The sequence below is a fragment of the Schistocerca serialis genome, chromosome 8, assembly GCF_023864345.2.
Source record: "Schistocerca serialis cubense isolate TAMUIC-IGC-003099 chromosome 8, iqSchSeri2.2, whole genome shotgun sequence".
NCBI classification, from domain to species: Eukaryota; Metazoa; Arthropoda; class Insecta; order Orthoptera; family Acrididae; genus Schistocerca; species Schistocerca serialis.
The window spans coordinates 219119168-219143072 of NC_064645.1; positions in this window are offsets into that span (position 1 = coordinate 219119168).

A 23905-nucleotide genomic window follows, 5' to 3' on the forward strand; every position below is an offset into this window, starting at 1 on the left:
GAGGTACTCTGATGAACATTCGCCAGTCGATATGCACCAAGGGAAGTTAAACGGCCTTCAGAACAATGACACTTCGACTCACATAATTTTATGAGCGAACTGTCGAAGTATTCGTAATAACGTTCCCGAATTTACTGCCCTCCAGGACAGTTCTCGCGCTAAAATTAGTCTTTGGACCGAGAGCTGCTCAAACCCAAAGTGGAAAGCTCTGTGATATTTAGTGAGTCGTGGAACGTACATTGGAAAGACAGATTAGAGGCCGTAGGAGCGAGAGTGTTCATTGCAGTTGACAAAAAATGGTCTCTAATGTGGTGGAAGTTGAGTATGCAGTGAAGTTATCAGTTCGCGTATAACAAGTGTAGGTGAAACCAAGTTAATTGTTTCATGTTTCTACCGGTCACCAGATTCTGCTGTGACTTCTCTAGAGTCATTCAAGAAAGTTTTAGGACAATGGCACGTAAATATGACGCAATACTAGGCGTCTTCAACCTCTCGGGTATAGACTGGAACGTCTATGAATTCATTGCGAGGGGGACAGACACAGAGTCATGCGACATACTTTTGTACAAGTTTTCTGAAAACTGTCTTGAGCAGCTGGCTCGGCTGCCCACACGCAACTGAAATATGTTAGACTTTGTAGCAATAAATAAATCAGTCGAGAAAGCTAGGAGAGTGTTTCTGCCAGATAGGGCAGATAAGTAGTTGTTCGCATCTCACTTAGGCAGTGAATTGACATCACTTAGTTACAGTAAGGTAGATGTAGGGGAATTATGGGCAAAGTTCAAGCAGATCGTAAATTGCGGTCTGGAGAGTTAAGCGCCTAGTTAGTGGACAAAGAGTGGTAGAGACTCACCATGGGTTAGTAACGAAATTCGGTGGATGCTGTAGAAGCAGAGCCTGTTGCACTCTCGGTTCAAAAGGGAACGCACGAATGACAACAATTGAAGATCACTAGAGATTCGTTCGCTTGTGGAAAGATCTATGTGCGGAGCACACAACAGCTACCACCGCCACACCTTAGTAGAAGATCTGGCAGAGAACCGGAGAAAATTCTGGTCTTACGTAAAATCTCTAAGCGGATCTAAGGCTTCCATTCAGCCCTCGTTGACCAGTCTGGTGTGACAGTTAAAGGTGGCAAAACGAAATATGAAGTTTTAAATTTCACGTTCAAGAAATAGTTTACACTGAAGAATCGTACAAACACATCGTCAATTGACTATCGGACAGATTCACTTATGAACGACATAGTAATAAGCATATCTGGCATAGAAAAACAACTGAGAGGTTTGAAAGCAAGTAAATTACGAGGTCCGGATGGAATTCCTGTTCGATTATACAAAGAGTACAGCATTGGCCCATTACCTATCCTGCATTTATCGTGAATCTCTCGCTCAGCACGAAGTCCCAAGCGACTGGAAAAAACTCCAGGTGACTGCAGTATATAAGAAGGGTAAAAGAATGGACCCATAATATTACAGACCAGTATCTCTAACTTCGGTGATCTGCAGAATCCTTGAACATATTCTCATTTAAATTATAATACACTTTCTTGAGACTGAGAAACCTATGTCCACGAATCAGCACGATTTTAGAAAGCGTCACTCGTGCGAAACTCAGTTTGCCCTTTTCTCACGTTATATACTGCGAACAGTGGATGAAAGGCAACAGACAGATTTCATACTTCTAGATCACCGGAAAGTATTTGAATGGTGCCCCATTGCAGGCTGCTAACGAACGTACGAGCATGTGGAATAAGTTCACAGATACGTGTGTGGCTCAACTATTTCTTAAATAATAAACCGTGTGTGTTGTATCCGACAGTGAATTTTCATCAGAGACGAGGGTATCGTCAGGACTGGCCCAGGGAAGTGTGATAGGAGCACTGTTGTTCCCCATACACATAAATCATTTGGCGGACAGAGTGGGCAGCAATATTCGGTTGTTTGCTGAAGATAACGGGGTGGACAGTAAGATGTCGAAGTTGTGTGACGATAGGAAGGTACAAGATGACTTAGACAAAGTCTCCAGTTGGTGTGATCAATGGCAGCTGGCTCTGAATGTGGAAAAATGTAAGTTAATGCTGATCAGTAGGAAGATCAAACCTGTAATGTTCGGATACAGTATTACTGGTGTCTTATTGGAGACAATTAAGTCGCTTAAATATCTGAGCTTAACGTTACAAATCGGTATGAAATGCAACACGCTTGTGAGAACTGTGACAGGGAAGGCGAATGTTCGACTTCAGTTTATTAGGAAAATTTTAGGAAAAGGTGGTTCACCTGTAAAGGAGACCGCATATAAGACGCTACAGCGACCTAACTTTAAATACTGCAATTTGGAGGTGTGCTGCTATATTTGTTACCGGTAGGTTCGAACAATAAGTAAATGTTATGCAAATGCTTCGGGAAATCAAATAGGATTCGCTGGAGGGAAAGCTACGTTCTTTTCGAAAAACACTATTGAGAAAATTTGTAGTACTGGCATTTGAAGGTGACTGTCAAACGATTGTACTGCCACCAACACACAGTGGGCGTAAGGAACACGAAGATAAGGTACGAGGAATTGGGGTTTATATAGAGGCATAGAGACAGTCGTTTTTCCCTCTCTCTATTTGCGAGTGGAACAGGAATGGAGCTGACTAGTAGTTGTACAGGGAACCCTCCGCCACGCACCGTACGGTGGCTTGCAGAGTGTCTATGTAGATGTAGATATAATCTTATTAGATTGTAAGACAAATCACAATTAAAAGGTATGACGAGAAAATCAGGTAAATGTCATCATGACGTTAACTGGAAGGTTTTGCTACTAATATAAATAATCAGAAAGATCAGTAAAAAACGTATTTGTGGCTGGTCGTCAATGTGATACCGCTGGTACACTAACACGCATTCCGATGTTTGTGCTATACAATTATGATTATTAATACCGTCTGACATGGGATCTTAACCAGCATCTTCACACAGAACTAAACAAAACAGTGTTTACGTGTGTGGAGATAACGAGGACCGAAAATTGGCTTTAAAACTATGTTACGTATGCGTAGTTTTGATCATTTATCCCGGAAGTCGATTAGATGAGCTACCAAACAGCTATGGTTACAGTGCTATTGTCGACAATCTCTAGGTCTCCAATCGTTATAAGCAAATCGGTACGGGACACAATATCTTGCCAGAGGTTATTTTGCTAGTGTTGAGCAAATGTAAAATTTTGGTGACAGAAATCAAAGAATGCAAAGAACTATGCAATGAGGTGACAAGAGTCATGGGATAGCTGTATCCATATACAGGGTGTTACAAAAAGGTACGGCCAAACTTTTAGGAAACATTCCTCACACACAAAGAAAGAAAATATGTTATGTGGACATGTGTCCAGAAACGCTTACTTTCCATGTCAGAGCTCATTTTATTACTTCTCTTCAAAAGACATTAATCATGGAATGGAAACACACAGCAACAAAACGTATCAGCGTGACTTCAAAAGCTTTGTTACAGGAAATGTTCAAAATGTCCTCTGTTAGCGAGGATACATGCATCCACCCTCCGTCGCATGGAATCCCCGATGCGCTGATGCAGCCCTGGAGAATGGCGTATTGTATCACAGCCGTCCACAATACGAGCACAAGGAGTCTCTACATTTGGTGCCGGGGTTGCGTAGACAAGAGCTTTCAAATGCCCCCATAAATGAAAGTCAAGAGGGTTGAGGGCAGGAGAGCGTGGAGGCCATGGAATTGGTCCGCCTCTACCAATCCATCGGTCACCGAATCTGTTGTTGAGAAGCGTACGAACACTTCAACTGAAATGTTCAGGAGTTCCATCGTGCATGAACTACATGTTGTGTCGTACCTGTAAAGGCACATGTTCTAGCAGCACAGGTAGAGTATCCCGTATGAAATCATGGCTGTGAATCGAGGAAGTACAGTACATACTGACGAAACTAAAATGAGCTCTAACATGGAAATTAAGCGTTTCCGGACACATGTCCACATAACACCTTTTATTTATTTGTGTGTGAGGAATGTATCCTGAAAGTTTGGCCGTAACCAGAACACTAACGGCTACAAGATAGAAAATTCCGCTGGTGCACTTGAAGTGTAGTTAATCAATATAGTTAACTCCACCGGACGGCGCCTAAATTTCAGCAATACAAACATTCTGTGTGGCTCACAGGTAAAGCTTCCCAACAGCGAACCACCGAAACGAACAACACAAAGAGAATGGATTTAGCTTGGGTACTTAAAACACCACTCAACTCTGACGTCCTAGTAGTTGGTCTGCTCATGTCATAAGTTTTACACCCAGTGACCATACCCCATACATACTTGCCCACGTCCTCCCAGGTGAAGCTCTCTCTTAGCTCCATTCTGGTTTTAAATACGCTGAGACGCCATTCTGCAAGTGTCTTTTAGTGGTACACAAAAACAGAGACTGATTCTTTTGTGTTAGCAGAAGAGCCAACACCGTGTTACCAGTGGTGGCCGAAATGCACGCGTTTTAGCTCACGCAGGCTGGCGTGAGGAGGGAAGAACTATACTGACGTGAGGTCTGGAACATGACAAGGAATGAGAATTCAGAAAGCGGACGTAATTAGTTTGATACTTAACTTTAATCCATTAATGATAAATGTCGCTCTTGACGGTACATGATTCACAATATCATCTGTTCAGAATACATTATAGAGGACAGTATTTATAGTAACTGAATATGGCGCCTTGCTAGGTCGTAGCAAATGAACTGTCGTCTCTGCAAATGAGAGCGTATGTAGATAGTGAACCATCGCTAGCAAAGTCGGCTGTACAACTGGGGCGAGTGCTAGGGAGTCTCTCTAGACTAGAACTGCCGTGTGGCGGCGCTCGGTCTGCAATCACTGATAGTGGCGACACGCGGGTCCGACGTATACTAAGGAACAGCGGCCGATTTAAAGACTACCACCTAGCAAGTGTGGTGTCTGGCGGTGACACCACATCAGAAGCGCTTGGAGAACCAGTTACACGTCTCCCGATGAGACTACCGACCTCTCAGAGCCAGTATGCCGACAACATTTAAAATAACTTGTCAAAGGAAATCAGGACAACTACGCACACAACCTGACGAACATTTGCGCGAAGACTTGAACGATACCCAACAGTAACTAAGCACGCACGAGAACAAATCGGGATGCGATGCGCGCACACACACACACACACACACACACAGCCGACTTATGACAATCGGCGAGCCACAACGTGTCGTCCGGTTGGTCGAACGACCGGCGACCCACCAAGACCGTTGCCCGGTGCAAGCGATGCGTGCGGCAAGGGTCGAGCGAGCCATGTCGACGCAGACCTCACTGCTCCAACCCAACTGCACTGGTGCAGCATTGCAACTCCCCGACTGACAGGTCCGGACTGCGCCCGAGACGCGTTCCGACTGACTGGCAGACCCTAACTCGCGACCCGATCTGGCTATCCGAACTGGCTTACGACAGACATCGACCAGGAAGTAATAGCAGTCGAGCAAAGATACTACGAGAGGGGATATATCGATACGCGCTGCTAGTGCCGGTCACGGTCAGGCAAAGCAGCAATACAGTGACAGTAGTAATCTAAATTAACGTTGGTGGAAGTACGTTAAAATCAGGGTGTAAAATGGATGATGGCAGGAACACGAGCCACGCACGGGTCAATGGAGTTATACATGCTTCGTTATGAACTTGATATTACAGAACATCAGATGGCAGACAAACACAGCTGAGTTGATGCGATAGCTGCGGCAGGCAGCGGCAGACGAGGTGAGTCGTGTCGCCTCCAGTACTGCTTGTGGTCGGCCCAACTTACATTTTTAGTGTCATTTCTTGAAGCGGCTGAGCCTTCGCGTGCGCAGTTTGGTGGAATTAGAGTGTGTGAAATTCATTACGTGTACAAAATCCTAGGTTTGCATGGCGCCGACGTAATTGGACCGGTTTCTGAATCACCGCAAGGGCAAGCTTATGGGTCAACGAGTGGAGTACAGCAACTGCACGCCTAGGTGACGGAATAGCTTTACACGGCTCTGCAAGAGCAAATAAATGAGACTTTAGAACTAGTGCAAGGGACGAACAATATCATTTATATGACCAATAGTAAGGGAGTACCCTCGCCCGAACTCCCAATCAGGTCGTCACTCTCATGAATTCAAGTGTCAGCTAACCAAACAAAGCACTTGTTGGGCAACACAGTCCAGGGCAGGCCTCTTGAGTATGAGCACGCGCCGCCCCGTTTGGCTAATTTTGATATTAAATAACTTGTATTTTTCCTTAACACTTAAGTCTCAATTCAGCCAGCCTTGCAACATCCCTGCAAGTGTTTCAGACATTTATCGACCATCCTGCACACATATCAAAATTAATATTACACACTTCTAGAGATTGTAGAGGGAATTTAGTAGATCAAGTTCTATACAGGAATCCATGTCCTACTTTCACACCTAAGACAAAAATAGATAAATAAACGTGCTTGACAAATCCTACCTTCACCAGCAAGGTCATCAGATCTTATCCCAAATCAGAACGTTCGAAGTCTTATTGGCAGGGCCCTCCAACCAGCTCCGTATTTTGATAATCTAATGAGCCAATTGGACAGAATGTGGTACTATATCGCTCAGGAGCTCATCCAACAACTCTGCCAGTTGGTGCCTAGCCGAATAACTGTTTGCATATGGGGTAGAGGTGTACCAACACGGTATTAACTTGCTCGGTTTGTGGAGCTCATTATCTTCAATAAATCATTAATGATTTGTAAAATTGTAATGATTGGTTTGTCTGTACATGTACAGAATGATTATAGTGAAACTTTCAAAACGCTGTAGAAATTGACGTCAAATTGCAACGGAATATTATTGGAGAAGGGGGAAAACGTACGGCAGGAGAAAAAAATAGTGTGAAAATTAATCAGTAGACGTCACTGTGTGTGTCAGAGTACGTAAATGAAAACACCAGTCATGCGCACGACCCATTGAAGTTGGTATAAACACGCCGGCTACACGGCTTTTCCTCCTTTCGCGTCTGAGACGTTAGCTATGACTGTCTCAATGCAGGATCGTGCTCTCCTTCTGAAGCTATATTACAGGAATGATGACTGAGCACACGTCGCTCTTCAGAAATTCCGGACACTGAAGGGTTTGAAAAAAGGCGTTGGCCCGATGACTGCCGTGGGTCTGGAGAAAATGAGTCGAAAAGACGGGTTCTGTTGGTATGCAACCTGGTAGAGGGGGGGGAAACCAATTGATTCGACATCAGTGAAAGCAGTGTTCACAGCAATGCGGGAGGAGACGAGTGGTGGTGTGGAAACGAGTAGTATAAGGAGAATTAAACGAACATTGGACATACCCGTGAGCGTGGGGCGTAAAATCCTACGAAACATCCTTCTTTGCTATCCATTCAAAATTACCAATGTGCACGAGTTGCTTCATGTTGACTTACCAGCGAGAGAGACCTTTGCTTTAGAATGTCTTGCTAACATGGAAGTGGACAATGATTGGCAGTGGAAGGTTTTGTGGACAGACGAAGGCCAATTCCATCTGACAGGATGTATCAATACACCGTCGAATATGGACAACGGAAAAACCGCACGCAAAGCAACCAGTACCACTGCAATCTGACAGTAGTGTTGGTTTACGGCATCATATATCATAGAGCCATACTTTTTCGAAGAGGCAGGTGCTTCCGGTCCTGTTACCTGTAGAGTCACTGGTAAGCGCTATGAGTGTCTTTTGTCCAACCACGTCATTACAGCTCTCCAACAGCGCGGATATGTGGATGGGATCGTTTTTATAGAAGATGGAGCACCTCTGCATGTTACAAATCCAGTTAAGCAGCTGTTGAAGCACCATTTCGGAAATGCTAGAATTATGAGCCGCCATTTCCCTACAGCCTGGCCGTTCCGATCACCTGATCTTAATCCGTGTGACTTCTGGCAGTGGGGCTACCTGAAAGATGTTGAGTTCAGTGTTCCAATTGCAAACCTAGCTGCATTGAAGGTACGCATTCCGTAACACATTCTCAACGTAACCCCGGAAACACGTCGATTAGTTGTGGAACATGCTGTATCTCGATTTCTACTTGTTGCAGGAAACGATGGACAGCATACTGAACATTTTTTGCACCGGTCACACGGAAATTAATAATCCGATTTGATTTTGAATTACGCCTTTTATGCAGTTTTTGGTCTCAGGAAAATTAAATACCGTTTTGAGTGATGCTTTTTATGTGGTTTTTGGCCTCATCACAATTAAAAACCGATTCTTCCCATCCGATGTGATATGAGCTTGCCGTGGTGGATGGGCTTACGTAACTAACAGTATGACACCTGTAAAAAATGGTTCAAATGGCTCTCAACTTCTGAGGTCATCTGTCCCCTAGAACTCAGAACTACTTAAACCTAACTAACCTAAGGACATCACACACATCCATGCCCGAGGCAGGATTCGAACCTATGACCGTAGCGGCCTCGCGGTTCCAGACTGTAGCGCCTAGAACGGCTCGCCCACTCCGGCCGGCTATCACACCTGTACACTCATGCACACTGGGTAATATGTTTACCGTCAAACGTACACCTTAGGCATTGTCGTATGATTCATTTGTAATTTGTAGTCGACAACTATTAAATTACGATGCTTTCAGCGCCATCTATTGCTAAATTTTGTAACTATTTAGTTTTATTCTGCCATACGTTTTCCCCCTTCTCCGATAATATTCCGTTGCAATTTGAAGTCAATCTGACCAGTGGTGTTATTTCTATAGCAGTTCTAAAGCTCAACTTTAATTATGATCATGCTGTACACAGGTAAACATACCTGTAATAATCTTCTAGGAACACGGGTAGATAAATGAAAAACAAAAGTAAACATAATAATCGGGTTTCAATTATAAGATCCAAAAATGTGAAGCCAAGATGCTAGGCACTCTACTACCGCTTCCATCGACCTATTTACTCCGTAAAAGGCTGATAAAGTACCTCGAAAATTTTGCCGGTTGTTTCCTCAGAAACCGTTAAGTATCCACGAACAAGCAGAAACACGTTTTCGCTTATTTTGACCCCTCTTCCTCTGAGCGAATCAGGTGGGAAAACGGCACTTGGCGTGTTCTCCTCGTCACTACTTGGTTCCACATTTCAGCTTTGTTCCACTGCTCTTTCATAGACACAAAGCTAGCCCTTTCAGTGTGTGCACGTAATTCGTAGTACGCATTCTGAACGCCTTCCGAATATGCCTTTGCTTGTGCCAATCTTTTTGTGTTCTGCAGATTTCGGAAACGTTTGTGAATTCCTGTTTTCCTTGCTTTACGCCGCCTTGTAGCCTTTCATATATTCATAAGTGAGATGCTCGGTGGAGGATACGAGACCGACGGTGCTGACAAGGGGCTGCGTCAGGGCGGCAGGGTTAATGTTTAACGAGCGCGGAGTGGCCCGCCATCCGCCCGCCGTCTGACATGTGAGCCGACCATACACGGCGGAGGCCGGTACGCCAGATTACGCGCCGGCCGCGGCAGTCCCTCGTTAAATAATTAAGATAATCCAGCCGCCGCCGCCCGACGTACAGCACGCGACAAGACGTTCCGGAATTAACCGCAGAACACCGGCTACTAGGCTGTCTGAGCTACCTGCTACTCGAAGCATCCCCATACACCAACCATCTGTCTAGAATACACTACTGGTCATTAAAATTGCTACACCATGAAGATGACGTGCTACAGACGTGAAATTTAACCGACAGCAAGAAGATGCTGTGATATGCAAATGATTAGCTTTTCAGAGCATTCACACAAAGTTGGAGCCGGTGGCGACACCTAAAACGTGCTGACATGAAGGAAGTTTCCAACAGATTTCTCATACACAAACAGCAGTTGACCGGCGTTGCCTGGTGAAACGTTGTTGTGATGCCTCGTCTAAGGAGGAGAAATGCGCACCATCACGTTACCGACTTTGATAAAGGTCAGAATGTAGCCTATCGCGATTGCGGTTTATCGTAACGCGTCATTGCTGCTCGCGTTGGTCGAGATCCAATGATCGTTATCAGAATATGGAATCGGTAGGTTCAGGAGGGTAATACAGAACGTCGTGCCGGATCCCAACGGCCTCGTATCACTAGCAGTCGAGATGACAGGCATCTTATCCGCATGGCTGTAACGGATCGTGCAGCACGTCTCGATCCCTGAGTCAGCAGATGGGGACGTTTGTAAGACAACAACCATCTGCACGAACAGTTCGACGAAGTCTGCAGCAGCCTGGACTATCAGCTCGGCGACCATGGCTGCGATTACCCTTGACGCTGCATCACAGACAGGAGCACCTGCGATGGTGTACTCAACGACGAACCTGGGTGCACGAATGGCAAAACGTCATTTTTTCGGATGAATCCAGGTTGTGTTTACAGCATCACGATGGTCGCATCCGTGTTTGGCGACATCGCGTGAACGCACATTGGAGGCGTGTATTCGTCATCGCCATACTGGCGTATCACCCGGCGTGATGGTATGGGGTGCCATTGGTTACACGTCTCGGTCACCTCTTGTTCGCTTTGACGGCACTTTGAACAGTTACATTTTAGATGTGTTACGACCCGTGGCTCTACCCTCCATTCGATCCCTGCGAAACCCTTCTTTTCAGCAGGATAATTCACGACCGCATGTTGCGCGTCCTGTACGGGCTTTTCCAGATACAGAAAATATTCGACTGCTGCCCTGGCCCGCACATTTTCCAGATCTCTCACCAATTGAAAACATCTGGTCAATGGTGGCCGAGCAACTGGCTCGTCACAATACGCCAGTCACTACTCTTGATCAACTGTGGTATCGTGTTGAAGCTGCATGGGGAGCTGTACCTGTACACGCCATTCAAGCTCTGTTTCACTCAATGGCCAGGCGTATCAAGGCCGTTATTACGGCCAGAGGTGGTTGTTCTTGGTACTGATTTCTCAGGATCTATGCACCCAATTGCGTGAAAATGGAATCACTTGTCAGTTCTAGTATAATATATTTGTCGAATGAATACCCGTTTATCATCTGCATTTCTTCTTGGTGTAGCAATATTAATGGTCAGTAGTTTATATGAGGTTATCGGCAACATCTGATTACGTCTATAGGAACCTGACAGTGGGTAAGCAGAAACGTAGAAAAAAATAGTTATAAAATGTCCCAGAAATTCTTGTTTATTGCATTAGCGCGTTGTTGATATACTGCTAGTGCTACATTCTAAGACAAAATAAATAAATTAATTAAAACGACGCACCAAGATGGAATGATCTGAACGGGACGGAAAACGGCAGGTGTGATATACAGTATGTATTGCTGCAGAAGTAGATGTAGCTGACAGTATTCTTTGTCGACATCATAGGATGTCAGGTCATCACTTCGAACCGAAGGAATAATGCTACTAAGATCAGAATCCCTCCCAAGAAGAGGTCATTAGAGAGATAGAGTAGAAGAGATAATCTACGATTTTAAAGGAGACACAGTGGCATTCACGATTAAGGGAAATCGCGGATAATCTAGACCTGAACAGTAAATAGCGATTTAACCAACCTTCTCCAGCGTCTCAGCAATGCGCCACCTTACTCGGTGAGAGTCAGAATGGGGTAGAATGACTATCGTCATACTGTTGAAAGGTGCCCACACCGGCGCGCTTCGCACTATGTTTCTGCGTATGCTCCTATTAATAAACCTCTCCTAGCCACTGTGTCAGTTTACTCAGTTGCGCAAAATGATTTTCCGAGTTTCACTTAGGTATGGAATATGTTTGGGCAGCGTGGGAAAATACCCGGAAAGCCATGCTGGCGAGGTCATCCTTCGACGGGACCCAGGCAGCATTAAAGGAGCGACGTGTGAGGAAGAGCCAGCGATCATTTCACGACACTTGGTCATTTACAGGCTCATGCTTCATACTTGGTGTAACACGGACTATTACAGACTGACAATGAGTATACAGTGGATTAGTGTTAATATTCTGTTACGCAATTCCAGTTTTTGTTGAAGAAATGTAACCTCTGAATATTTTGCTGTGCTCTGCTCTGTGTGGTGACACCTAATTTATCTTCTAGATACATAACTAAAGGTAATTCCTAATATTTAAATGTCCGATTTGTAGTCCCCCGTACTAGTTTCCCGGGTAATCGTTCTATTATTTTCATGTATGAACAATGAAATCAGTAAGATTCTTTGCAAGTATCAACTGGCGTCATTTTTAACTCTTGTCCCGTTTCCCTTCACTCTACTTTTCCCTCAGTACACTGGTGTGTTCCATTCTTACAGTTTCAGGAACTCCTTCATCTTTTTCGTGTTAATGTTTGACAGCAGCAAAGTCTTTTTAATAGAGGAAAAGATCTTCACTTTTGCCATTCTGCTTCTGTCATAATTTTATTTACTGCGTATCGGAGCTTCTTTTACCATGTCATTCCGAAGTTTGATATTTGGCGAGATGGTCTTCGCCTTTCTGCTGCCCTTCGTCACTATCAGTTGTGCCTTCTTCATGTGTTGCTAGGCAGAATCTCCATTCAGTTTAAAGGTTTTCATTGTTTTGTATGTATTATCATCAACAATAAAGCCCTCTTTTGTTAGCCACATCACTGATACCTGTTACTTTCATGCGCTCAATGCTTTTCAAAAATCGCAAATACGCCTTCCATCTTTCTTAAAACATACCTTCATTACTAGATTTTTAAACTTTTTTTTCGGGGGATTTTATATCGGCAATATCTGTCGAGACAGTTAGGTCAGCGCCCTTCCAATTGACGTGTTTCTATAATGACAACGGGTGTCGTACTTTCACATCATGTTACTTTTATAACAATGTGCACAATATCAAGCACAGCACTACCACGAACGGAAGTACATCACATGCATTCACACAATACGGTAACGCAACTATGTCGTACGTAAGTTGGAAGGAGTCATAGGAATACCAACCCCCCTTCGACATTACCAACAGAGCCATCCGAAATCTTGAACAATACCACTCACTCAGTAATTGGGAGGTTGGGAGAGGCTGTCACTATTTTTGATTTTTAAATTGTGAAGACGCAGGATTTACAGTTTCTGTTTACATCATTTTTGCATCAAGTAATATGTATTCTTGAGTATATTTTCACTGCAAATTTGAGGCACTAGCTGCATTTCATATGCTTTTCCGGAAGAAGACTTCTGTCAAAGAAAATTTTTGTGCCAACGCGCCTCGACTACGGGATTGTTTCCACAGACATCAGGCTTGGTTGCCTTGGGTTATTTAGATGACAGAAAAGAAATCATTAATTTAAAGAAATAGGGCGAACCATTCATTTCTGGCATACGCTTAACCTTGCATTGACTTAAGGCATTTAATGGAATTTTCCACTCAAAGATATTAGGCCAACCTTATGATTTCTGTTGACGTAGGAAACATAGGCAGATTTAATTCCTCCTCATCGTCATCAGAAAAATAAAGCTTTTTCTATATGAAAAATTACCAACTCTGATGGAAGGATGAATGATATTTTTATCTTCAGTTTCAGCCTGGGGAATTTGCTAAAGTTCGATAACTGATTTGCTGATCTGCTACAGCTTTACGTATTTATAACTCCTCCTATTCTATCTTCGCCAATTCTGCAACTATGATGTCTGGAGTAACTTCCCCTAGGTTTGCCTTTACTCACGTTGTTTCAAAAAATTTATCTATGACATGCAAAAAACAACTGCAAACGAAAAACTGCTGAAATTACATACTGGGATGACAGACATTCCGAAATGTTTGTGACAATTAACCCTGAACAAACGTTTCAGGCACAAATCTGAGCTGGGAAACAGTGAACCTGTCCTCAGTGTTGATGCAAAGTAACATGTGCAACTGTTATAAAATAATAGAGAATAGTTGGGATACATGCTTCATCAAATTTCGAGCCTATAAAATACGATTAAAATCCAGACAACGTCGTCTAGAACTAGAACACCCGACTCAGAATATTGTGATTATACAACAAGGAAACTGAGAACTGAGACTTAGGAGAACCAACCTGCGTGTGAAACTACCCTGGGGTCTCCAATTCCCTCCCCTCTCCAGAACACAACGACACCGGTGTGTCAGACCCACCATACTTGCTCCGGACACTGCGAGAGGGCTGTACAAGCAATGATCACACGCACGGCACAGCGGACACACCAGGAACCGCGGTGTTGGCCGTCGAATGGCGCTAGCTGCGCAGCATTTGTGCACCGTCGCCGTCAGTGTCAGCCAGTTTGCTGTGGCATACGGAGCTCCATCGCAGTCTTTAACACTGGTAGCATGCCGCGACAGCGTGGACGTGAACCGTATGTGCAGTTGACGGACTTTGAGCGAGGGCGTATAGTGGCCATGCGGGAGGCCGGGTGGACGTACCGCCGAATTGCTCAACACGTGGGGCGTGAGGTCTCCACAGTACATCGATGTTGTCGCCAGTGGTCGGCGGAAGGTGCACGTGCCCGTCGACCTGGGACCGGACCGCAGCGACGCACGGATGCACGCCAAGACCGTAGGATCCTACGCAGTGCCGTAGGGGACCGCACCGCCACTTCCCAGCAAATTAGGGACACTGTTGCTCCTGGGGTATCGGCGAGGACCATTCGCAACCGTCTCCATGAAGCTGGGATACGGTCCCGCACACCGTTAGGCCGTCTTCCGCTCACGCCCCAACATCGTGCAGCCTGCCTCCAGTGGTGTCGCGACAGGCGTGAATAGAGGGACGAATGGAGACGTGTCGTCTTCAGCGATGAGAGTTGCTTCTGCCTTGGTGCCAATGATGGTCGTATGCGTGTTTGGCGCCGTGCAGGTGAGCGCCACAATCAGGACTGCATACGACCGAGGCACACAGGGCCAACACCCGGCATCATGGTGTGGGGAGCGATCTCCTACACGGGCCGTACACCACTGGTGATCGTCGAGGGGACACTGAATAGTGCACGGTACATCCAAACCGTCATCGAACCCATCGTTCTACCATTCCTAGACCGGCAAGGGAACTTGCTGTTCCAACAGGACAATGCGCGTCCGCATGTATCCCGTGCCACCCAACGTGCTCTAGAAGGTGTAAGTCAACTACCCTGGCCAGCAAGATCTCCGGATCTGTCCCCCATTGAGCATGTTTGGGACTGGATGAAGCGTCGTCTCACGCGGTCTGCACGTCCAGCACGAACGCTGGTCCAACTGAGGCGCCAGGTGGAAATGGCATGGCAAGCCGTTCCACAGGACTACATCCAGCATCTCTACGATCGTCTCCATGGGAGAATAGCAGCCTGCATTGCTGCGAAAGGTGGATATACACTGTACTAGTGCCGACATTGTGCATGCTCTGTTGCCTGTGTCTATGTGCCTGTGGTTCTGTCAGTGTGATCGTGTGATGTATCTGACCCCAGGAATGTGTCAATAAAGTTTCCCCTTCCTGGGACAATGAATTCATGGTGTTCTTATTTCAATTTCCAGGAGTGTATTTATTGAATGTCACAGCCCTTAACCTCCAACCTTTTACTTCGTTTAACCTCTCGACTCCGGTTCGTTGCTGCCCTCAGGTGGCTGTAGGAAGCAGTTCCAGTGAATGTGACGGCAGGCGATATCCTCCGGCTGCGAAACGTCAGCTAATTAAACTTCCAAGCCGGTGACGGCTGCGGCGACCGGACCGAGGAGGGTGTGCAGAAAACAATTACTTGTTCAAAAGGAAGTTTTTAATTAGGGCGCCGCCGCGAGGTGCATTGTTCATCGCCCAGCCGTAATTAACTGGGACCCCGAGGTGCGCCGAATGAGTCAGGGACAACTCGCAGGACTCTGCCTAAGCGAGTTGCCGCCGCGGAATTATATACGGCGCGCGGAAGGATTCGCTTCGAAAATTAAGTCACCCTCACACCTCCAGCTATTCTGGTTCATTCCGCTACAGCTAACATATCTTTCCCATTTCTCTCTTCCCCTCTGGAGCTCGTTAACAATTTGCTCATCTTTCCTAGAGACGCTCTAACTCGGCGAAATTTTCAGAATGTCAACTGTTACCCGCATTGAAACAGTGATAGTCTTTAAATGTTTGTCTCTTTGTGCAGTGGATATTAAAAACACTTTAAGGCCTTGACATTCTTCCACTGCCGACCAGAGTGGTCAGCGACGAATGTGAGCATAGAACAGTCTACAGTGAGGCGACGAAAGTCATGGAATGGTGATCCCACATACACAGACGGCTGTAGTATCGCGTATATAAGGTATAAAACGGGAGTGAATTTCCGGAGTTGTCATTCGTTCTCACGTGATTCGCGTAGAAAGGTTTCTAGCATGATTATCGCCACACGACGGAAATTAACAGACTTTGAACGCAGAATGGTAAGTGGACCTAGACGCATTGGACATTCCATTTCGGAAATCGCTGGGGAATTCAATTGTCCAAGATCTGTGTCTAGAGTGTGCCAAATTTCAGGCACACCACGGACAACGCACTAGTCGATGCTCTTCACTAATGACCGAGAGTAGCGGCATCTGCGTACAGTTGTCAGTGATAACAGACGTGCAACACTGCGTGAAACAACCGCAAAAATCAATACGAGGTGAACGACGAAGGTATTCCGTAAGACAGTGCGGCGAAATTCGAGTGCATTTGCTAGCAGCACGGCATCGCCTGCTGCGCCTCTCCTGTAGTGACATATCGGCTGGGCCATGACGACTGGAGGACAGCAGCCTGGTCATATGAGTTCCGATTTCAGTTGACAAGAGCTGATAGTTGGGTTCGAGCGTGGCGGAGACCCCACGAAGCCTTCGACCCCAGTTGTCAGCAAGACACTGTGAAGCCGGTGCTGGCTCCATAATGGTGCGGAATGTGTTTACATGCAGTGGACTGAGTTGTCTGTTCCAACTGAATCGATCACTGACTGCAAATATTTCTCAACGACTTGTTGAGTCGATGCTACGTCGAGTTGCTGCGCTACACCGTGAAAAAGGAGATACGACTCAATATTAATACTTGTATCACCTCATTGTATTTCCAGAGAGACTGAAAAACATCTCACGGGATATAAATTACACCAAAACAAATAACGCTGTGTTGCATAAGTTTTGACAGCCGTACATACTCTGATACATGTCAGAAACAAAAGCACGGTTTCTTATCTCGTGATAGAAACTGATTATACTGAAATCCTTAACACGGGAAAAGTGGTCAAAACTACAATTTATCAAAGAAAAATTGTGTAAAAACTGTTCAGGTTAGCTTGAACATCGATATTTAAATTAAATAATCATCACAATATTTTGTTAGAAAACTGTTAAATGTTTGGTCCAAAGTTGATTGCTTACCCTATTGACATTATGACCATTCGACTTGTTCAGCTTCCAACTAAACACCACGTTCTGTTTATCTTTCCTTTGTCTCTCTCTTTACTTTTGTTGGCATCAATTGCCGGTACAAGACCCCCGTATATTAAAGTCCGCTATATACTGTAACGCAACTGAATAATTTTATTGAAGTTGTTCAAATTTTTCAAAAGGTTATACCAGGAGAGTTCAGATGAGAATAGGTTGGCACTGGGGCGGTAGGTCAGTCGACATGTTAGCAAACCGTACCGCCAATTCGACAGACATCAGAGCATGCGCTGCAATGCACTTTGAGGTAACGCTATGTAAGTTTATCGTCAGAGTGCCACAATGAAGTCAAACGTAGACAGAAAGTACTGAGATCGGCAACCAAGAATAATTGTTGAGTAACCGCAGCGAGCGATAGGTGCTGATGGGTCCAATACGTCACGACACTCAGTCACTGCATCACAGGCGCGGGCTCGCCCCTTTAAAAAGTGAGGTTTTCGGAGCTGAGGAATACATTCTGTCGTGCTGCCATTCTGTGCGTTTCGCTAACCTATAGAGAATATCAGTCTGTTTGAGTCTCAGTGATACCAGAAGAAGATAATCAATGATGAGCAACCTGCTACCTGTTTGCTGATAGCAACACCTAGATGCAGACAACCTGATGCACACCACAGCCGTGGTCTGCCGTTGCTGTCTATCGGTTCATCGCGGATGATCTGCAAGTTGCCTTCTTCGTTCCGACCAGCAGTGGCGTGTCCGCACCTCCTCGTGGCCAACTTGTGAGCATGTGCTGCTGTCCTGGTCCGTCTATGATGGATGCTCAGGACCAAGTCTTCAGGGTACCAGGCATCTTGGACCACAGTCGGCAATCTTCAACTGAGCACGCGTCGGGACGTCTTCGAGAGTACTGGGGTGGCAGCCTTAGTGGGTCATCAGTCACAACATTGGCATCACCACCACTTCTGATACTCTAACACCACAAGAGTGGTGTTAGACTTGGCTATCATCTCAAGATTTTGGTGACAGTAAAGCTACATTTACAAGGTCGATTGTCATCTACCATTACCAACACGTTGTGATGTACATTAAATGTATTCGTAACTGAGAATACAGACAATCATCATTTGTACAACGGAATGACGACAGTGAAAATTTGTACCGAACGAGAACTCGAACACGGATTTCCCGCATATCGCGATCGGTGGCTTTACCATTTCACTACCCATGCACAGCTCACGGCCGGACCCAAACTTTCATACGACATACAGTATACATGCACTCGTACATCCATTATGCATATTCCCATACAGGTGAGACATTTTACCTGAAAGTCGCTTGCTCGGTGTCTGTGCATAAATACAATATCGCACTGCCTGTGTTATTCTGAATACAATGCAAAGTTCCTTTGGATATGTATGCTTGCATGCATGCATACATGGGTGTCAAAAGGAAGTTTGCATCGTATTCAGGATAACACAGCACTACATTATCGCACTGTGGTGTGCTGAGTGAATTTTCTCTTTGTTGATGGCTTGTTGAGTGTATACGAATCGCTAACTGCAGAAAGGAAACATGACCAAAGTTTTCAACATTCGCTTTATTGCATCAAAGATGTCCGGCTGCGTAAGTGCAACGTTTACTGCATGTATGGAGCGTGTCCACAGCCCATCAAGCACGCCTGGCAACATGTGTAATTCACTGCTTACGGCAGTAAGGGAAAGGAAAGAGAGGGATTTTGGTATTATCAGAACAAAACTGGAAAAACAGAACCGACATTACAATCGTAGTGAAGTGAAAGACCTCATACTGCATTCTACGCACACGAGAGACAAATTTATGGTTGTTTTGATGAAAACAGAAAACTCTACTGATTATTATACTTGGAGGATGAAATTCTACAAAAGACTCCCTTATCTAACGATTTCACGAAAATGTGTTCCGAAGGAAAATACTTCGTTTTCACTGTCAAAGTGTCGTGAATTTAGTTTTTGCAAAAATACTCCCCAGGTAGCTCAATGGACGCTTAAGCTAAACATCAGTGGCCTGTGAGCTAGTAACATTTCTTAAATAAATACTAAGATGAATCTACAATGTCCCAAGAAACCTGTCTACAAATCCAAACTGACCATAAGCATCTTCAAATGGATGATATAATTTCATTCTGGAAGAAAAGATGCAATTTTGGAATGAATTTTTATCTAACAACAAGGAGAAATGAAACCGAAGGGAATCTTTATCTCGATAAACTCATTATGATGCAAAAATATTTAAAATGTATTTAGTTCGAGAAAAGTATGTAAAATAAATTATTTTCCTCGAAATATAAGGTTTTTAATTTGTATTACAAATAGTTTACTGCAAGAAGGGAACATGTGTAGTTGGGAAAAAAATTTTACGCTACCGATAACATAAATTTGGGTAAAAATTTTGTGCTCCAAAGCACCACACAACCACAAGCTTTTATAAAAATTTACAATAATTTTGCTTTAGTCTATTTTTATAAACCAATTTTTTTATGTTTCATGTAAAATTTGTAGAAGGGAATGGATCCCTTTCTACAGTCAGCATTTTATATTTTTATCTGTTTGGGGTCATCAAACCTAGAGGCAACCTTAAGGTATGTACTGTTAAGCAACGAGAACCTAATTCGGGTACAGGGTGACGGTTATTAGGCTATATGAAATAAAATCGTCATTACTTCTGAACGGTTTGCGTTAGGACGTTCAAACTGCACAGCTAGCCGCGGGGCCTCATGGGAATTAATATGTACGTGCTTGGTTTGTTTTAGCGACGAGGAATACTTTCATTTGGATGGGTCGGTCAGTAATTTGGGGCACAGAGAACCTGCATTTCAAGATCGGGAAGTCTCTTCACCATTGACGGGTAAACTGTGTGTTTTGAAATGTCTAGTAACGGAATAATCGGTGCGATATTCCTTGATGGCACGGCGACTATCAAAGGCTACATGAAGGTTTGGAAGGTGATTTGATTTCCATTATCGATAGTGACCCTGATGTCGACGAGGTGAGGTTCACGCAAGACGGAATTCGACCTCATCGAAGCAGGAGAGAGTTTGATGTCCTGGAGCAGAACTTTGGGGACCGCATTCTGACTCTGGGATATGCAGAGGGCACTGTCGTGGGCCTCGATTGGCCCATATTCTCCGGTTCTGAACGCATGTGACTCCTATTTGTGGGGCTTTATTAACGACAAGTGCACAGTAATAACTCCAAAACCATTGACGAGCTGAAAACAGCTATTCAGAGGTCATAGACAGTATCTATGTTTCGACACTTCAATGGGTCATGCAGAATTACGCTATTCGTCTGCGCCACATCAAAGTCAGAATATCTGTAGTGACGTTTACATGTTGAATAAAGTGTGTACACGTCCTAGTTTGTAACTTGGTTCAAATGGCTCCGAGCACTATGGGACTTAACATCTGAGGTCATCAGTCCCCTAGAACTTAGAACTACTTAAACCTACCTAACCTAAGGACATCACACACATCCATGCCCGATGCAGGATTCGAACCTGCGACCGTAGCGGTCGCGCGGTTCCAGACTGAAGCGCCTATAACCGCGTGGCCACATTGGCCGGCAGTTTGTAACTAATTTAGGTTTTTTTTCGTATAGTACAACAATCGCCAACCTGTAAGTCCGCCGACCTCTCAAGAGTTTCCAGGCACCAAGTCTGCCCTATTCACGTGTAATGTTTGTAGGTGATTTGGGCACGTGGCGCATCATAGTCGGGGTCTCGTTTGGCGATGATATGGACGAAGGATTAGTGTGTAATTGTTATGCATGTGTTGGAGGCTTAGTTTATCTATTTTTATCTTCTGTTGTTCTGGACGGTAGTAGTAAGTTACGCAAAATGCCAGACACACGGCCCGACCGATGACTTCACTGTTTTGTCCCTTCCCCCAGACCAACACCTCAACACCTCCCCCCCCCCCCCCCCCCTCACACACACAAACACACGTTCTGCTACTACGAGTGAGATTGTTTCCAAATTGACGGAGCAGGTACAGGTATTTTTATGATGAAATTACTAGCAATAGCAAGAAAAGGAGGAGCTATGTAGGCAGGTAGAAGTTTTACAAGCTGTGGTTCAACAATTACAATCAGGATGGAGGAACCCAAAACATTAATTTGGGTATCCTCCTCTTCTTGTTTCTATCATTCGGCAGCTACGTTAATAACTCCTTTTTCTGGCAAGTCAACAGAGGACGCACCGTATTAAGGCTACCACCACAATGAGAGGTCGGTTATAAGAGATTACTCTCCGTTCGGCTAATTTACAATTGGAAGAAGCAAAGACGTGCCAAGAAGTTCTCAGTAAAGCAGAAACATTCTGCTGTGTGCTGACGGGATACGGCGAGATTATCCGAAACAAAACAGCACAAGCTTTTTCGGGACAAATTGAGTACCTTATCACAGAAACATAAGGAACCGGTAGAAACATTTTCGGATAGAATCTAGATGATCAATGCGTAGACACACCAACTGATAGTCTTGCTGAAGGAAGCTGAGAATGGGGATTTGGACGATTCTCTACGTGTTTTTCCCAGACAGATGTCACGTAGGAAAGCATGGAAAATTCCTGGGATTTAACAGCGGCTCTTAGCGTCGAAACGCTGTTACAGGAAAATGACATTGCTCCTAGAACACGATCGGATCACTGTGTGTTTTCTGCGGAAGTAAAGTGTTATAGAAACAGACGTAAAGGTCATGTACAGTAGCAGTGTTAACAGCCCGAATGCTCTTAAGTGTAGCCAAGTAGGCCACCTAGCTCAAGACTGTGAGAAGCATGGAAGGGAAAACAATGTCAGAAAATGCAGCTGTTGAGCTTCAATCGTCGGAAGAGATTCCTCATGTTACGTAAACAGATGCACAGAGAGAAAGCTGCTGGCCAGGCTGTGTAAAAGCCAAGGAGCATAAATTTTTAGTGGACACAAGTGCGCACGTGTCAGTCATCAATAGCCAGGTGGAGCGTGGGGCCCCCGCATTATTAATTGCGCGTAGTGGGTGAAAAAATGTAGAATCGTTGGGTACGACATTGCTCAGTTTCAGTAACGCGATTACAGTTGTTTAGGAGTATGTAGCAGTGTTACCATATATGGATGAAGAGCATTCAGCAAGACTTTGGACACTGGAACACAGCGGGGCTTTGTTTTCACTGGCGGGTACAGCTACAAGCGAGGCAATATCGCAACGTGCACCCCTCATGAAGGACTAGATAACATGTACGCTAAAGATTGGATCCCGTGATAAAATAGCAGCAGAGCCTGGGATGTTAGTATGGGCTTCTGTTGATACCTATTTACCACGGCAAGCATTATATGTGGTGCTGCCACTGAAGGAAAATGAAGAATTAGACAGAATACATTTCTTCTTCCAAGAAGCTTAGCGGGCATAAACAATATCAATGGGAATTTATGATTCCTGTATGCTTGAATGTGGAATCAAGATTAAAGAAAAAGCAAAAGACATTCATAGGATTTGTTGACCTGGATAAAACGTTTGTCCATGTCAAGTGGTTCAAGATGCTCGAAATTCTGAGATTAAAATAGGGATAAACTGTAGGGAGAGACGGGTAAAACACACTAAAGAGCCAAAGATACTTGTACACCTGCGTAATATCGTGTAGAGCCCCGCCTAGCACGCAGAAATGGCGCAACACGGCGTCTCATGGAGTCGACTAATGTCTGAAGTAGTGCTGCAGGCGACTGACAGCATGAATCCTGCAGGACTGTCCATAAACCGTAAGAATACAAGGGGGTGGAGATCTCTTCTGAACAGCACGTTTCAAGGCAACCCAAAGATGCTTAATAATGTTCGTGTCGGGAGAGTTCGGTGGCCAGTGGAAATGTTTAAACTCAAAAGAGTGTTCCTGGAACCACTCCGCAGCAATTATCGACGTGTGGGGCGTCGCATTTTCCAGTTGGAATTGCTCAAGTCCGTCGGAATGCACAATGGACATGAATTGATGCACCTGATCAGACAGAATGCATATGTACCTTTCACTTGTCATATCTGTATCTAGATGTATCAGGAGTCCCAGCTACACACACCCCACCAGCTTGAACAGCCCCCTGCTGACATGCTACTTCATGAGATTGTCTCCATATCCGTTCACGTTCATCCTGTGCAAACAATTTGAAACAAGACTCCTCCGACCAGGCAACATGTTTCCAGGGATCAACAGTCCAATGTCGGTGATGGCGGCCGCAGGCGAGAGGCAAACCTTTGTGTCGTGCAGTCATCAAGGGTACACGAGTGGCCCTTCGGCTCCCAAAGCCCATATCGATGATGTTTCATTGACCGGTTTGCACATTGACACTTGTTGATGGCCCAGCATTGAAATCTGCAGCAATTTACGGAAGAGTTGCTCTTCTGTCCCTTTGAACGATTCTCTTCAGTCGTCGTTCGTCCCGTTCTTGCAGGCTCTTTTCCCGGTCGCACGTATGTCGTAGATTTGAAGTTTTTCAGGATTCCTGACCTTCACGGTACAGTCGTCAAATGGTCGTACCGGAAAATCGCCACTTCATCGCTATCTCGGAGATGCAGTGTCCGATCGCTCGTAAGCCGATTATGACACCACGTTCAAACTCATTTAAAT